The sequence below is a fragment of the Littorina saxatilis genome, linkage group LG10 (genome assembly GCF_037325665.1).
Source record: "Littorina saxatilis isolate snail1 linkage group LG10, US_GU_Lsax_2.0, whole genome shotgun sequence".
Lineage (NCBI taxonomy): Eukaryota > Metazoa > Mollusca > Gastropoda > Littorinimorpha > Littorinidae > Littorina > Littorina saxatilis.
In genome coordinates, this window is record NC_090254.1 from 35,719,712 (window position 1) to 35,737,189 (window position 17,478).

Below are 17,478 nucleotides of genomic sequence, written 5' to 3' on the forward strand. Positions count from 1 at the left end.
TGTTCAGGATTCCTGTCTTTTTTCCGAAGAAATATTTTATTTATGCTTCTGTGCAAACTTTGACCACGTCTTAACTGGCCAAAGGTAGCTTTTTCCGAAAGTGACAAAGATCACGACAAACCTTGAAAACAGAATTCGTTGTTCGTTTTAGAGATAACCAAACTGTGTGATGAATATACGCAAAAGGATGACAATAAAACGTCATTATAGATGTATCAATGTAGACATTACGTGCTTGTTGTTGAAGGTCCACTCCACCTCGCTGTTACAGATCTGGTGAGGATTCAACATGGGATAAGACCATCCCACCATTTGGTCGCATACGAAAAAGCAATTTTTGAGGAATTAATTGTCAAAAAAAGCACTGGTGCCTTTTACAAAATTAATTATAAAAAAACCTAAAACATTGTGCGCAGAGAGCACACAGGCTGTTCATTTTTTGGAATTGGACCAAGTGGACGGATGTTCTTATCTCATCTAAAAAGCCAGATCTGAGACCGTGAGGCGGAGTGAGTAAGTCGCAGTGGCGTGGTGGTAAGACGTCGGCCTCCTAATCGGAAGGTCGTGTGTTCGAATCCCGGTCGCTGCCGCCTGGTGGGTTAAAAGTGGAGATTTTTCCGATCTCCCAGGTCAACTTATGTGCAGACCTGCTAGTGACTTAACCCCCTTCGTGTGTACACGCAAGCACAATACCGAGTGCGCACGGAAAAGATCCTGTAATCCATGTCAGAGTTCGGGGGGTTATAGAAACACGAAAATACCCAGCATGCTTCCCCCGAAATATAGAGTGCTGTCCCTTCTGCGCCGAGTGGCTGCATTTCAGGGCTCTCTCATATTTCGTACTGTGCGCCTTGCGTCGCCTTGTGGTGAGATATGTGCGCGATATAAATTCTCGTATTATTATTATTATTATTATTATTAATGTTTTGTGTACAACTTGAGACTTGATTGTTCGACAAAGTAAACATTCTTCATTTCAATTCACATTTAAGTGCGCGAAAAAAATAATGTGCTTGGGTGTTAATGGTTTCGAGACAGCAATTAGTATGTCCAACAACGAGTTACTGACTATGTAGCCCACCCCCCTCCCCCCGACACCCCCCCCCCCGGACCCCCCCCCCCCCCCTATTCGAATGGTTAAATGGGTACAGTATGAATAAAATTAAAATAAACATTCTAATACCGAAGACAACTTAGGGAAATTCACTACGTTCAAGGGCGGATCAATTCACTTTGGAGGGGGGGTTACAAAATGACTGCGAAGATACAAGTTGACGGCGCCTTCGGCGCCTAAGCCTGTAGGGGGGTCCGGGGGCATGCCCCCCCGGAACTTTTTTTTATCCAAAGAAGCAAAATAGAGCTATCTGGTGCATCCTGAGCCAATAAATTACCTCTTTTTTTGGGGGGTGGGGGGTTACGTAACCCGTGTAACCCCCCCCCCAGATCCGCCCTTGACGTTATTTGTATATGGTGTTGTTAATTTGTTTTAAAGTACAAACACACTCAAGCTTTTTTTTTTAGGGAAAACTTTCACATGCATCATCATATGTTTACGAAAAAATGAAATTGTTACGGATCAAAAGAGCATTAGCACCCTTTGGACAACAAGAAGACGCTTTGAATACGACATATTCAGTGATCAGTGTCTAACTATTTCTTTGTCACTGTTTATATTGCCCGTTTGTATATACTTTTTTTTAAACCAAATGCGTTTTGATTGAGTCTTGGACAAGAAAACACAGTTTAAACAGCATTTACATTTTAACTCATTGTTCTTCGCCATGAGTTGCATTAACATTGCGTATGGATCAGTTTTTGATGATGTTTGATAACTTGAACATGACGTACATAATTTCATTGCACTATCAGTACTTTGGAAAGGAACACACTTTAATAAAATAAATATATATATATGCGGTGGTCTAAATGATGTAGATCACTATCATGTGAAGAAAATATAGATTTTACACTTTTAATAGAGCCGGTATGGTGTGTAAATATATGTGTATAACAGAAATGAAAAGAAGTCAAATATTCGTTGTAAGTTTGCGCGCGCTCACTCTCTCTCTCTCTCTCTCGCTCTCTCTCTCTCTCACTCTCTCGCTCTCTCTCTCTCTTTCTCTCTCGCTCTCTCTCTCGTTCTCTCTCTCTCTTTCTCTCTCGCTCTCTCTCTCTTTCTCTCTCTCTCGTTTGTGTGTGTGTGTGTGTGTGTGTGTGTGTGTGTGTGTGTGTGTGTGTGTGTGTGTGTGTGTGTGTTTATGCCTGTGTGTACGACATATGTATCTTTATGTCTGTGTTTGCGTATCTGTTTCTGTGTGTTTGTACCAATGTATGCATGTGGGAAACATGCGTGCTTGAATGGCACACAGGCGCACCCTAATAAACTCGGCAAAACAATTATTGCACTCATTTTCGTACCATAACTAAAGCATTCATTCCCGTGTCAATTCATTCAAACTTTCTAGGCCGTTAAAGGTCCTTGGCTATCTGGCACACTTTTCGGATCAAAGAATTATTTTACAGGGTTCACGTGACCGCTGCCAAGATAAGGGTACCCCTCAAAATCGACCTGATATACATATATGTATGGTACTAATTATAAAATCGACGTAAATAGGCCAAATTTGGCAACTTTCACATACGAGGAGAAAGCCAAAATGAATGAACTATCTATGCAAAAGAGGTTGCTTTGTTTCCATATCGTATGTATTTCTTGTGTTTCTTGTGTCATTTCTACTGATGCAGGTGTCGATTGCATGAGCGGTCAAAAAGGGGAGGTTTTGCGTCAATTTTGAGGGGTACCATAATGTAAAAGTGAGCCAGATAATCAAATTTAATGGCATAGAATGTTCGAATGAATTGACACGGGAATGAATGTTTTAGTTTGGATACGAAAATGGGTGCAATGCCAATCATTTGTTTGGCCGAGGTTAGTTTCTCAAGGGGAAACATGTCGAGAGTCTTCTACATTCGCAGTGGCTTTCATTACCATGTACAAGTTCAGGTCTTCTAATTCAGTTTAATTCAATCCAATTCTTTAACCACTTCGACATAATATTATTCAGACCGGATGCTTAAAACACTATTAATCACCGTGATATTTCGCAGTACGCTCAAAAAGAACTGGCACTCTGGTCAACTAAAACCGACTTTAATATAATGACCTTTTTTAGCACTCAGCGGTCACCCTCTGGCCCCTATTCTTCCACCAGAAGTACCCCGTCTCTTCTCGGGTACTCACTCTCTCTGCTCCTCCCACTTCCATTCATACCCGACTAGCGAATGTCAGTGAACACCCCACCCGTTATGACGATACCCCAATGAAGGCGGTCTCTGATTGGTCAGTTTCGTCGGCGTGAAACTCTAAATACGACCAGCGTGGACATAAGAGGCAAACGATTGCAATGCGATCGCGATCAAAAATCAGACGGACAGAGATTGAGGGAGCAGATTCTGTGTATTGTCGTTGTGGTTTGGAAGGTGTTTGTTGCGGAGCGGAGGATTTCTGACTGCAGGTTGACTTGATGTGATGAACGGTGACGACTTGAATTGGTAAGGTTTGTTTGTGTGTGTTCGTGTGTGTGTGTGGGAGGTTAGTGTGTGTGTGTGTGTTTGTGTGTGTGTGTGTGTTTGTGTGTATGTGTGTGTGTGTGTGTGTGTGTGTGTGTGTGTGTTGCTTTCATTCATTGATCTATTTATCAGTTCAATTATGTATTTATTTATTTATTTGTTTGTTCATTTATTTATGTAGCTATTTATTTCGTTATTTATTCATTACTTTTTTTTTATAATTTGTATGTATTAATGTATTGATTGATTTTATTAGTTATTCCCCCTTTCATTTACTTATATTTTGTTGGTTGTTTATTCTTTGTGTGATTGGTGTGTTTGATAGGTAGCTAGTTTGTTTGGATGGTTCGTTAATTTGCTAGTTTTTTGCTTGTTTATTTTTGCCTTGTGCTTTTGTAATGCATATTGACGTTTACTTATTTTTCTTGTCTTTTTAACAAATGTATACGTTCTTTGCATACGTTCTTTGTTGTTAAAATCTATTTCTACATAAGGCACCACACGGGCTAATCAAATCAATGCAGACAAATCCTTGAGCCTAGCTAAAAACACTGGGTGTCCTGGTTGCAAGCAGTTGACAGATTTACACTATTTAAAATAATAAATGCCAATAACACAAAGGAACAGAGGGAGAGAGAGAGGGAGAGAGAGAGGGAGAGAGAGAGACAGACAGAGAGAGAGACAGATACAGACAGAGACAGAGACAGACAGAGACAGACAAAGACAAAGGTAGAGGGACTGATATCTGCAGTCACACTGTGAACACGCGTTCCCGAAAAGGGCAATACTTTTTACGTTTTAATCCATCTGCTGTTTCAGTTATTTCTGACGACCATTTTAAAGAATATGTAATGCAATTAAGCAGCCTTCTAATCAGGCTAATAAAAAATATATATATACAAATGAAAAAATTGGGTCTCACAGTGGGCGCTCGAAACATTTGTGCACACCATGTATCCTTTGAAATGAAGTGTTGTAATCGCGCATTCGGTGTAGGCATAATTGACATGATTTAAAATGTGCAACAATTTGTAACAATCTGTTCCTTCTATCACGCAGTTTCAATGAACCAGTTTGCGTATAACTCAGCAGGAAAATTATTTAAATTGCCTGTGATTTATTTTTCTTTCTTTCTTTCTTTCTTTTCTTTTTTTTGATGTTAGGGGCTGTTTTCTTGTTTTTTTGCATGCATGCGTACGTAATGGTTGGCTGATTCGCTTGCTTCGTTCCTTCGATTTTTCTGTGTTTGTAGGTTATTTTCTAATCTTCCCCTTGATGTTTATAAAATGTGTTTTTGTTTTTGTTTTTTAAAAAACATTTTTCTTGCCATTGTTTTCCCTGTGTTATTAAGTCTGTCTTTGCTTTGCTACACTTCTTTCTTTCCTATTCATTTCGTCTCTTTAATTTTTTCGTTTTTTTATTGCATAGTTTTTGCCTACATTCACGTGCTTTTATATATTTTTTTAAATGTCGTCTGTATTCCACAGATTATCTTTACCGGGACACAGGAACCCTACATCACTGCAAGTGTGAATAACACTTCTACACTACTCTTCGTGGGAAAAATGGATATCAGAATGGTCAAAAATTATATTCTTTAAGTTCTGCAAATAAATCTGCATCCTACGGTCCTCAGAAACTCTGTTTCCACCAAGGTTGATCTCAGATATTTTCTCCATGACTGACAAAGATCGAAGTTTCACGCCAGACAACGACAGAGTAGTCTCCGAAAAGGTGAACTTGCATAGGCCTTCAGAAGCATCTCAGTCTTTCTACCAAAGTACGTGGGCTTCTACTTCAGTAGCTTCAGGTCATTTTTCCACCGCAACGCATTCTGTGCATTCTTCCGACGCTATGTCTTCAAGACATTCATCAGACATTGATGAAATGGACAGCATCACAGCAACAGAGAGGACCTCAACTATTGTGAGGAAGAATTTGACTGGTCCACACACCTCAATAACAAAAAGAGAGTATTTGTTAGAAAATCTAAATCGCAGCAGCACTTCTTACCACAAGGTTCAGCAAATCGTTTCTGTTGCTGACAGGCTAAGTCCAGATGAACATACAATGCTCAGCTCAAGGGTGTATGAGGAGACAGTGGAAAGAAACAGTAGTTCAAACACCAACAAAATTCAGACACCGGAAGAAACTGATAACGGAACTGACTTTCCCAACCCACACGCTGCGGAGAACGCATCTTCCGACACGGACAATTCTGACATGAACGCAGCTGAATCCGGTCCGCGAAAACGAATCTGGTCTCCTGCGACGGAAAGAGCCGACGACAGTCCTCGCAGAAAAACATCCTACACAGCCCCGTCACAGCTTTGGAACAAGACAAAACACAGGCACTACTCAGACCCAGATGAGAACAAACCCGTCGATCATGAGAACGTGAGGTCTTTGGAAGCCTCCAGATCAACGTCCTCGTGGGTGGAAAAGAAGAGACACGACTTTACACAAGACGCCTTGGATGACGGGCGAGTGAAGAGCTGCTCATCCTCTCCTGAATCGTCCTCATCACACTCGTCATCTTCACCTCCGGGAATGGGCATGGTGGGATCATTTACCGTCGGGAACATCACTCCGGAGAGGCAGCTAAATGCGCATCGCCGTTTTGATTGTAAGTAAAGTTAGCCTTCACTTTACATCTTGTACTATTTTAGACATTGGAAGGGGATAACAATGGTCCCCGTTTTGATAGTAAGTAAAGTTAGCCTACAGTTAAATTCTTATACTATTTAAGACATTGGAAGGAAAAAAATGGTTCCGGCTGATCGAATGTAATGGCCAAAACATCGACCAATCAATCAATCAATCAATGAGGCTTATATCGCGCATATTCCGTGGGTACATTTCTAGGCGCTCTGCAGTGATGCCGTGTGAGATGAAATTTTATACGGCCAGTAGATTGCAGCCATGTCGGCGCATATTTACTTTTCACGGCCTTATTCCAAGTCACACGGGTATGGTAGACAATTATTAACTGTGCCTAAGCAATTTTGCCAGGAAAGACCCTTTTGTCAATCGTGGGATCTTTAACGTGCACACCCAATGTAGTATACACGGGGGGTGGTTCGGACACCGAAGAGAGTCTGCACACAAAGTTGACTCTGTGAAATAAATTTCCGCCGAACCTGGGATCGAACTCGCGCTGACAGCGGCCAACTGAATACAAATCCAGCGCGCTACCAACTGAGCTATATCCCCGCCAAGGACCAGGAACCAGGAACCAACCAAACTGCGAGGCACAACTGATTGGCTTTATTCGATGCTACAATATATAAAAACGCAATTTATTTTATTGTAAACTCTGACAATTAACGTACAATACTCACATTTTCACGACGCCGAATCCTCACAAAACATGTTTGACTCTTAGTTAGTCATTTTGCTGACTATAATTTACTAAAGGTGAGATGAATTTGAATTTCTTGCGAGGTATTGCAAATTTGTAGTCTTCTCAAATAAGCCAGCCAAAGTATGCAATGACTGATTAATATATTAGGAATGCTAAAACAGGGAGGGAAAGACGGAGTACAAAAAGCAACTGTAGAGAGTAGAAGTATTTTTGTTTTAAGTAACAACAACAAAAATAAGAAATTGGTAAAGAAATAAGACAACAAACTGAAGAAATAATAATTACACATTAACATGCTTCCATTTGAAACTTGCTTCCATTTGAAACTTCGAGGTCTTCATCGGGGATTGACGCCCGACAAAAGCTAATTGAAGCCCGACGGAGCGAAGCGACGGAGGGCTTCAATTAGACTTTGGGAGGGCGTCAATCCGCGATGAAGACCGAGAAGTTTCAAATGGAAGCATGTTAATGTTATTGTAATTCAATCTGACGACGATCTATTTCCTGCTTTCATGCGGTTGTAAACAGACAGAATTGGTTCTGTTCTGTTCACACACTACTTTCAGTCAACCTACCTGCAAGCAGAGCTGCAAGGGTCAAGTCCCAAGAAATATGTCTCTGTATTCCTGTCTTATCACTCTGCTCCTGTTTTGTTTTCTTTCACATACATTTTCCCTTCTTTTTTGACGGGTTTGACCGTTTCTGGACAGAAAACTCTAAAACAAATTTCTTTTTATTACAAAAGCGATCTTTAGAATTGACTGACGTAGTCCGGAAGAATTCATGCATCAACTTACGTCACGTATTCGACGTCATCACTTCGCATACCTTATGGTCTCGGTATTTCGTTGGCCTTCATATTTCCTACTTGTAAAATGACCCTCAAAGCTAACCGAGACTAGTTGAGGCTGTATCAATGCGCCTCGCCAGCAGGTTGTTAATGGCTTTTTTAGCGAGTGGTTATCGACAATTATCCTACATACGTGAGAGAGACACCCGTGAGATAATAATCGTTCAAATCACACGTGTGTATATCATGTAAATGAGGTCATGTCAAGCAAGTCTGGCAGGGACCTGTTTTTCCACTGCTTATGATGCCAAAGTCACCGAGACAAACGTCATTATAGAAACAAAAATTGCGCTCGCTAATTACCCTCGATGAATCTTTAGAACTAACACGTCACGCCACACTTTCAGAGTGACGTTTCTTTGCTTTGACGTAATAGATTGCACGAGGCTTAGAAGAGATCGAGGTTCCAAAACAAGCGTCTTCAATTTAGCTGCCTCGACTGCAGGACATTTTCAGTAAAATACACGTAAGTACAGTATGTAGGATAAACAGAATACTACATGGCTTGCTGTGTCGTACCAGATTTACACTCGTTGCTTTTTCAAATAGTGAACAGCTCGCTTTCGCTCGCAGTTCAATATTTAAACAAAACCTCGTGTAAATCTGGTACGACACAGTAAGCCATGTAGTATTCTCTATTTAATGACCGGTAATTTTTAATGAGTTGGGGCATTCTGACCAATCACAGGATCTGTTTCATTAAAACGCCAACTTGATTGAATTACAATAAAAATTAAAACCCCAAATATTTGAATGATTGAATAATTGAATAAATAAATAAATAAATAATTGAATGAATGAATGAATGACTGAATGGATGAATAAATATATACATACATGTATAAATACATGTATAAATACATAAATAGATAAATAAATGTTAAATAAAAATATTAAAAAATGGATAAATAAACAAATAGATAAATAAATAATCAAAGAAAGTAACAAAGCAAGAAAGAAAGGAAGTAAGAAAAAAAGAAATGAATGAATGAATGAACGATTTATTTGTTTATTCGTTTACTTATCAATTGATCTATTGATTTATGTATTTATTCTTCTATTTTTAATGTTTTTTGTAAATTCATTTTTTGTTAATTATTGACTTATTTATATATTTGTTTATTTATTCATTTATTTATCCATTCTTTGTTTGCTTATTCGTTGATTTGTTTGTTTGTTCTTGACTTCTTGCTTGCTTGGTTGATTGACTCATTCTTTCTTCTTTTTATTTTGTTAAATTTGCAAACCAGATGGACTGTTTCATTTGGTTTAAACAATTTATTCAGCAAAATTACATACAACAAAGCCGCATACAATCAATTAGTAAATGGAGCACAACAAGCAAAGTTTATAAACGTGCTCTTATAAGCAATATGATATTTGGTTTGGTGGACAATATGGGGAACTGTAGAAGGGAAAACGAATGAGAAAAAAATCAACAAGCAAAATACATATGCAAAAGCAACAACATCAAGACAGTTTAAGACTAACAACATACTATTTAACCCACACACACACGCTTACGCACGCCCGCACTATGCGCGCACGCACGCACATACACACACACACGGTTTCATTTCCCGCTTGTAATTACTCAGCAAAAGATTGCTGCACCTGTTTTTCATGATGCGTTTTGTCAGATTTTGTCTTTTATTTATAAACATCATACAATCACGGTTAACTGAATATTTAATTTTCATCACTTGTTCATCAATAAAAATGTTAATTCTATTTTACAACAAATCTCCCACCCAATCCTCCCAACCAGCATAATATTATACCAGGCTTCTCCGAACTTTTTAAGTGTATATAGACAGTAAATGTATGAATAACAAAAACAAAAAAGGTTTGTTACAGGAACGTTTAATTATGGTAAAACAAAACGTTACAGTGACAGTTTTCTTTTGTCATTATCAAACATTCCAATAACATACCTTCCTTTTTTTTTTAATTCTGAATTTTGGGACGGTGACAGTCTATTTGTTTTTTTGGATTTGTTTTTCGCTTGTGTCTTCACTGCAAGCCGCTGAACAATTTGTGAAGATAAGTGTTGTCTAATTAGTGGTTGTCTGTGCCCTTAAAAAAAAGGCTGGGTCGATATATCTGTGAACGTAACGTTTTGTTTGTCAATAAATAAACGTTCCAACATCTTTCTTGTATTTTTTATTATTTTTTTATTAATAAATTTAAGAGTAAATTTATACCATGGCTTTTCTCCGTCCTTGCTACACAGCGTCGTTCAGCCCAGACGAAGGGGACTCTGAGGACTTCCACTGTTCCAAGAAGCAGCGGAGGATTCGAACCACATTCAGCCAGGACCAGCTGCGGGAGTTGGAGCGAGTGTTCAGCCACACGCACTACCCTGACTGCACCATGCGGGAACAGATCGCCGCCAACGTGACCCTCACCGAGGCAAGAGTGCAGGTGAGTCCCGTCTGAACACACGCACACACACGCGCATTCACACATAAACACACACAAGCACGCACGCGTGCAAACAGTCGAGTCATACGCACGCACACACGCGCGCATGCACACATAAACACAAACACATACGCATGCACACAATCAATCAATCAATCAATGAGTCTTATATCGCGCATATTCCGTGGGTACAGTTCTAGGCACTCTGCAGTGATGCCGTGTGAGATGAAATTTTATACGGCCAGTACACACACACACACACACACACACACACACACACACACACACACACACACACACACACACACACACACACACACACACACACACACACTTTTACTGCGAGATAGCAGTTTTGACTGCTGTCTTTCATTTTGCAAACCACAGGAGAGAACAAATAACAAAGAAAAGAAAAGAAGAAAAAGAAGAAAGAAAAACACTTTTCCTTGGTTTCTTTAAACAACCAACAACAGATAGTCAAACCAAAGGACCGAGAAGAACCAGGCGAAGAAGTCTAGGAAGAAATCTAAAAGATGGGGGTGGGGAAAGGCTTCAGAGCGGGCAAATGGAATCTTGAATTGGCTAACTGCGTGTGGTAGGGTCAGCTGGCAAAAAGGAAATTCCTCAAACTTCGTTGCTTCAGTGACGTCGAGTGTGACAAAAATTGAAAACACCAGCTTAATTCTGCGTGTGAAATGTCGCGCTCGTGGCACTCTACAGAGTCTAACGACCTCAGTATCAGACAGATAGTTAAAGGCATTCACCACCCAGAAACCATGCACTGTAACAAAATACAAACAAATTTGCACCTGGGTTCACACTACCGCGCACTTGAACATCCCCAGTACATTCACAAACCCCTACTTCCTTTTCAGTTTACAAATGAACTCCTTAGTGTACTACTCCACTCCACTCCATTCTTGAAAACTCACGCCTCTCCCCACCCCCCCCCCCCCCACCCCCACCCACCCACCCCATGTCCATCGGTAACCCGTGTCCAACCCTCACGCCTGACATCGGGCGTAAGATTGTTGGAAGCGGAGTACATGTAATGCCCAAGTCACTTGTCTCCATTTGCTTCCACATCCTGCCCGGGCGAGGCAGTTAGCGTACCACAGGGGTACCCTTTTGCTCCATTGCTCTTCGATACAAGGTTGGACTGCGGCTTCGCTTTAAACAACCGTGAAAGGACCCCCAACTTTACAAAACGCCCCGAAAATCGGTGTGGTTTTGTGTGAGAAAGGAGGAAGGAGTAAGGGGTGGCTAAGTTCCATTCATTCAGCTCGTAGACTAGATCTAGACACAGCGGCTTGGTTTCAACTAGCCACGATGGTTGTCACCTCTTTGAGAGTTGGGTCGACTTCAAAGAGAGGTCTGTGCGGACCGCCGTCATCGACACAGTCACTTGATAATCAGTCCATCAACACTGCTGTGCTCAATGTCTGAGTCTTTTATGGGCAGGATATGGATATTATCGACGCAGAGATAGTTGTTAGTTTTCGGTTTTAATTGTGCATGTTTTGGCACCTGAGTCCTCTCATTGATGACACCCCATGCTCAATTTGATCTTATTGAAATGTCATTCAAACGCTTTTTAAATTGGAAAAATGTAAGGCCAAAAAAAAAAGAGGTCTGTTTACGGTAACATAGGCCCAAAAAATAGGGTCGGTAGGTCGGGATTTTTTTTTTCCAAAAAAACATATTTTTACGTTATTTTGCCAAAAAACCAAAAGATTTTTTTCCCCCCAAATGCCCAAAAAAAGTCTAGGGTCGCGCGAAAAAAATAGGGTCGGTCGGGTTACCGTAAACAGACCTATTTTTTTTGTGGCCTAATGTTTGTCCACTTCCGATTTAAAAATCAGCACTAATTTTGTCTCATTTGAGCTCTCAGTGCCCCCCCCCCCCCACCCCCACCCCCCCCCCCCCAACACAACACTAAAAAAAATCACAAGTGCTTCCGAACTCCTTGAACATTTAAAAAAAAAATTTGGACCGAGAGCGGCAGCGAGAAATTCATAGAGAAGGCGCCCTTTCCTTCAACTCCGCTAATTGGGAGGACTTATATAAGGGAAGGAAGGGCCAAAAAAAGAAGGTGGGGGTTTACAAAGATGTTTCAGTATTTTTATACAATTGGAGAACGTGACTATTTAACGCCAACAAAGGCAGCAGGCACGCGTCTGGAATGTGAACATTTGTAGAATGTATAGGTTGGGACGGATTAGCGGATTGTGGGCACAAAGAATCATTTGGGATAAAGAGAACACGGTGGTGTTTTTAAGGCACGCGCATTCCTGAGCCTTTAAGTGCGCGCGCGTGCTTGTAGTACTTAGTAAGTTAGTTACTTAGGTACAGAAAAAGAAGACGAATGCGGTACTAACCAGAACAAAAAGAGCGATTACTGTCGTCCACCCGACTTATCTTCTTTTTCCTCTGAAAACATCGTTTTCCCACATAAGTTTCAGGTAAGAAATGAATAACAATAACTTCTTTTTTTTAATTAAAAAAACGCGAAGAACAAAAACTTACGAATCTTCTTCCGAAAGACCGATTTCTTTGAGGAGTGTTACGTTTATTAATGTTTTCGGAAACGGGTTTTTTTTCTTTTTCAGCGGTACACATTTTCCACGGTTTTCAATCTAAGGTATACGCGCATGATGAGCGCTTACGCTAATCTACACGAATAATTCTGATTTCGCTACAACCCGGTTCCCTGTTATTTGACAACAGTCCGTCAGCTCTTCCACATAATAGGCTACAGACCGCTCTCCACCACTGAGCTATTGTCCCCTTATTCTGTGCCGTCTATTGTGCGATTGTGTTCAAGTAGGCGCTAAGTGGCATTGAACACATTTCATCCTGCGTCGAATTACTACCTCATTATCAGATCATCACAGAAGAGGAAATCGTGCTGAGCAGGGGCTATAGCTACCCGGGGTGGGCAATGGGTATTGTTGTGAGCACCTATCCTGTTTCATATGTGACTTCACTTATTCCTTTAGATCCTTTAGAGTTGAGTCGTCTGTTAGGTGGTGTTTACCGCGGTCCTAAATGATTGTGCCTGAAGTCGGCCGGAAGACTACAAAATTGCACATTCTGCCGACTGAATCTACGCTTTCTCAAATCAACCGGAACAGGAAGAAGAAGAAAAACTCTCGAAAAAACGATCTGCGGATGCGCATTTTCTCAAAATCAGGAAACCGAAAGAGGAAGAAGAAGCAAAAGTGCTCGTAGAAAAAGATGTGCGCATGTGCGAATCTAAAATGGCCGCAGAACTGTTAATCAAGTCAAGTCAAGTCAAGTCAATATTTTATTTTATTTTTTTTACAAAACTAGGGTTACATGAATTAAAAAAAAATTGCAATAAACACGACAAAAAAGATATGTAATAATGAGACACAACACTTCTAATTAACCGAAAATAAATCAATAAATCGGTGTATACAGTCCAGATGCTCAGTCGTACACATATCAATTCTCCGGAACTGTTGCTGCTGTCTGCGTGTATCTCTTACAAAGTACCACGCAGATGTGTCCCTATTAGCATGAACCCTCATTAATTCCGCCATGTTCAGCGGTCAGATGATTACAGAACGACTTTACAATGCTGGTTTGATCAGGGCTAATCCGGCAGGCATTCTTCCCCTCGGTTCCTTTCTGCCCTTAGCCTGCTGAAGCTTCTTCTGCTCAGCCAACTCCTAATAAAACTCGTAATGGATCACCCCTCGGGAAGGCGGGGAGGCGTTGAGATTTAAAGTTTACAAACACAATAGCGTGTTCCACGCTGTATCTTAACCACACTTACTCTTTCCCTCAATCCGACATTAATTACCCCCGGGTTGAAAAAGATGGCGGGTCGCAAATTGGAAGGCGCCTGCGCGGCGAGCCCCTCTGCGCAGCAGGAAACAAGCTCCGCAGTGAAAGAAGAACCGGTCCGCAGTGAAAGGCGCCTCAGTGCAAGAGCCGTGGAAATTGAGCCAATAATTATTGCAATTATTCTCTGGATACGAATACTTTCCATGAGCAATAGGCGGACAATAGGGAGTGAAACTAATCCTCTTAGAGGGCGGAGTTTGAAGGCCAAAGGGAACACAGCGTTAGAGGAGAGGAGAGAGTGTGTGTGGAGGGAAGGAAGCAGTCACGGTGTTGAAATACGGAAAGGGATGAAAGAGAAATAGCAGCGGCGTGAAGTCCACTCCACCTTTATCGTCTCTTTCCTCTCTTCTTGATCTCCAGCAACTTGCCCAGGTGAGAACGGGCCAAGCAGTTCTACGGAAATCTGCTGTCAATCTTGGCAGGTCATTTACTGACTGTACCACTTTAAAAACTGAGACTGATGTATCACCCTCGCACCCCCCGCACACCCCCCCCCCCCCCCCCCACTTTCGGCCTTGAAGCTGAATTAAAAAGAATTATCTAAAAAAAGAAAATTTTCTGTTTGTTTTATTTTCAGATAATAAAGTTGTATTGAATTGAATTGAATTATGCTGAAGACAGAAGTGAATCATTTTCTCACACACAACACTTGTGCGATGCATTCTGTGGGTCAGTCTTGATCGAGAGAGCGGCGCATTTGTATTCGGCAATCTCCCACGTACATACAGCACCCTCACATCCTCCCCGCCCACCTCAGTCTCTCTTAACAAAACAGCATCTCAATCAGTCACCCATTCAACGTGCTAAAGTTTACTTCGTTGGGCTCGTAAAATAGCTCTAACATCTTGCATTACTTTTCAAGGTCTGAGTAAACGGGAGGAAGTAAGCGCTCTAAATCATTTAGTAAATTCATACGGTGACACGTGCAATATAGAGTAAGTCAGCGAGAGTTATTCGGAACCCGTCTCCTGGCACCTGAGAGAATAACAAGCATTAAAAGGAACACACGACTTTCATCCAAGGTCACTGTTCAAGCCCAAGTCGGAATTTTATTCGACTTGCTCTGTGCATATACACCTAGCATTTCCAAACACCCTGTATATATAGATCCTGCAGATGCACAAAGAATATCCAGAAGACTGCGCGCCGACGCCGACAATTCGCTCGCTGATTTGACCAATTAGTCCCAACATCCTTTTTAATAAACTCTCAAACAGCCAGCAACAAGGAAAAGAGAGCCCAGCATCCACCCGTGGCCGGTTTATAGCCAGGGGGCACACCCGTAACCCACCCCGATTAAGTTCCGGGTGGAGCATTCACACCACTCGGCGAGAGCATTGATAGCAGCCAATTAGCGATTGAAACCTTTGAGCGCTCCGTTCTCCACAAAACCTGGGGGCGAGGGTTCGAGGGGGGCAGCGCACGGGAGCAGAATCTTGAGAGACGTCTTATCCATCTGTTTCCACTGTGATCAGCCAGCCCTCACTGGAATCTTTTGTGTCTCGATCTGTTGAACAAGGTTGCAGCGGTTTTCAAAGGTCCAGCGAAGGGTCAAACGACCAAAGAAGATTAGGGTGACCGTTAACATTACTTTGGAGGGGTGGTAGGAATTTCAAGCGTTAGCCCGGGTGGAAAGAACTTCAAGCCTTGGTCCGGGTGGGAGGAACTCCAAGCACTGGTCCGGGTATCTTGTGATCTTGATCAGGAGAGGGTGTTGCTGGGATGGATTTATTGACCAAAATCCTCAGATAATCAGACAGACTTTGGCCGCAAAGAGATTTCGACCGTACTTTGGGTTATTGTTACGCGGCACGTTTTCAGTGTCCGCTTGGGTATGGGGACTAAGAGATTGTGGTTACGTGCTATTTAGGCTGTATAACTGCTTTTGTGTAAATATTTACGTTTCCATTCCATTGTTATTGTCCGTGCATTCCAACGGTTACAACCCTTCGGATAATCTGGCTTTGCCTAGGCCTAACAAAAAAAATAGGTGTGGTTACGGTAACCCGACCTACCCTATTTTTAGGGGCCGACCCTATAACTTTTTATTACATTTGTCAAAACAAAAACAAAACGAGTGCAGAAAACGCAATGAAAGCAAAAGCGCTCGAGTCGCACACTTATTTCCCTGTCAAGTAGGTTTAATTTGTACACATTAAAAAAAAAAAGTTTAAAAAAAAAAGTGATTGCCTACCTTCCTACCCTATTTTTTTTGGCTATGTTACCGTAACCACACCTATTTTTTTATTTTTTTTTTGCCCTATCATCAATGCAGAGTTTGGAAGTTGTTTTTGTTGTCGGTTTCCTTTCTTGCTTTATTTTGTTCCAGCTTCTTGTCATTCCGTGCAGTTGATGAGCTAAACAATCTTTCAAAGGTTATATTTTTTTTCAACATTTAATTCAGGAAAAGAACAGGAAATAACTCTCACAAGTGAAAACGAAGACTGAACAGTAATGTCTAGATTGTGTTGCCAAAAAAACAGCCAAAATCGCTGTCCCAGCAAATATTGAAGCATTGGAACTTTTTCCACAAATGAGCGACCATGGCATGACTATCGCTCCTTTCTTGCGAACATTATAAACCCTGTAAAACCGTGAAATCGAGTGCTTTAATGATACTCAGTCGAAAAGGTATGGTATTCATTAATTTATTTATTCATCTGTTAATTCATTTTTACAGGTTTGGTTCCAAAATCGCCGAGCCAAATGGCGCAAGCAGGAGAAAGCAGTACATTCGGTCTGGCAGCAACGGTGTGCCCAGCCGGCTCCACCCGCTTCCCACCCGACTTATCCACCCCATTTCTACGCCCTTCTGTCTTCTCAGCTGACTGCAAGGTCTGCCATGTTTCCATGGCTACTGCCTCCCATGCCCATCTTACCTACCCTACCTTTTCCAGCGTTCTGCTCTTCTACGGACAACCCACATCCTATGTTTGCAGGTGAGACGGACGGATGTTGAAAATCGGTGTAATGTTGTTCATTGATGCACACACACACACACACACACACACACACACACACACACACACACACACACACACACACACACACACGCAAAATAGATAAATACAATTTTTATGCCTTCTATCTATCTATATATATATACGACTTGTGTCTGTGTGTGTGTGTATCTGTCTGTCTGTGTCTTCGCGATGCACGGCCAAAGTTCTCGATGGATCTGCTTCAAATTTGGTGGGCTTATTCACAGAGACCCCGGACACAACCTGATCGATCAGATATTTCAACACGTGCTCTCAGCGCGCAGCGCTGAACCGATTTTCGTTTTTCACTGCACGTTACTATTTTTAGATCTCCCTTCCTTCGTGCGCCGGCGTCAATTCATATTCCCGTTTGTACGTTACTATATTTAGAAGGTCACTGCACGTTACTATTTTTA

General features: G+C 41.5%; 1 long non-coding RNA gene across 1 annotated transcript in view; it reads left to right on the top strand.

Annotated features, from left to right (window-relative positions):
- Positions 1-17,478, top strand: part of LOC138978690 (uncharacterized) — a 422,724-nt gene that overhangs the window by 186,619 nt on the left and 218,627 nt on the right. The window lies entirely within an intron of this gene.